Source organism: Ischnura elegans, chromosome X (genome assembly GCF_921293095.1).
Source record: "Ischnura elegans chromosome X, ioIscEleg1.1, whole genome shotgun sequence".
Classification (NCBI taxonomy): domain Eukaryota; kingdom Metazoa; phylum Arthropoda; class Insecta; order Odonata; family Coenagrionidae; genus Ischnura; species Ischnura elegans.
In genome coordinates this window covers 8,821,408-8,822,904 of record NC_060259.1, presented here as the reverse complement: position 1 = coordinate 8,822,904, position 1,497 = coordinate 8,821,408, and positions in this window count along the sequence as shown.

Sequence of the window (1,497 nt, the reverse complement as noted above, 5' to 3'; positions counted from 1 at the left end):
TTTAGACGAATGTCTATGGTCAATTTTAACCGCATTTTAAAAAGGCCAGATTGGCGCCCATGCGATTTCACTCCATGTGACGTCTCAGGGACCTAGTTTCTATACGAGTAGGGAGGAGTTTTACATCGTCTGAGATTACCAATGCATGCATGAGGCACAGAGCTCAGGGAAACATCTCTTTATAATCACCTATTAAAACTGCTTATGGTCTGAAAGTTTTCTTCGTTTGATAAGGCATTAATATTCCTTATTTAAACCATGAGCTACCTGCTAGCTGGGTACTCTGCTACCTGCCAGCAGCCTACAACGTAGCGGAGCTCATATCGGCTTTAAGCCGATGTCCCACGGTCAAATTTGCGTCAAAATATTTTGGTCAAAATTTGATGCAACTGACGCGCACCCTGTCCCACGGTCAAAATTTTGTCCAACTGGCTTTTGGTCCTATCGTTTGTGCAAATCACCGATTTGTACAAATGGATAGGACAGGTTCTAAATTTTCATCCAATTGGATGAAACCAACCAATCACAGGGCCTTTGACAAAAAAGCATCGCCAAGCGCTGACACACAGGCCAAATACGTTTAACTTATTTATCGTCTGCATGAGTATTTTAATTAATAATTATGTATATTATGGACACAAAAATAAACTTTGTTGTATTCCACACAGTATGCATTAAAAACCCAACCGGTTTCCACCTTTTCAGGTCATTATCTTAATCGTAAACCTCTAGATAAGGACCTGAAAAGATCGAAACCGGTTGAGTTTTTTCATTAGTATAGGGAACTTGCATATATTTCAGATATAATCAATAGCCCCAAAATTATATAAAAATATATGTTTGCATACCTCGGTGAAAGTTTTTTTATTATTTTATGACGTGGTTTGCGATATTTAATGATTCAAAGTTCACGAAAATTTTCAAATTCAAGTGAGAAGCGAAAACGCCCGATGATTGGCTGGTAGAAAAGTGACGTCATAGTTCAGTACGAGGCACGGCGGCACGGCCATAGTATAGGTTGCATAATTGAATACATGCGACGGCGTGGTTATGATTCATTTATTGAAGTGCAGACGTATCGGAGTTGTTCATTGTGACTTCAGGGCTATTATTTGATCTATTTCTCCTCCATCGAAAGCGATAGATTGCGTAAAGATGAAGGCATATGGTTATTCTTACGCTGATCCTAGCAAGCTTCCTGTTACTGATTCCATCATGATAACAGGGTATTTTAGTGAAACTGTAGACTTCGTCGGCTCGGAAAGTCGATGCCGAGAAATGGAAAGGTAGCTGATGTGCATCTGTAATGTTTTATAGTTCATAACAAAGTGAGACTTGCATATAATATTGGCGAAAGCGTATACTCATGTGAAATGTGTATTCTTTTGGCAGTCCGGTAGAGTCTTATGGTGAACTTATTTCCACCTCGAAGCTGTCGATGATACTTTCAACTTAAAAATACCTTGCCTGGAGGGCGACAGGAAGCTCTGAGGAAGC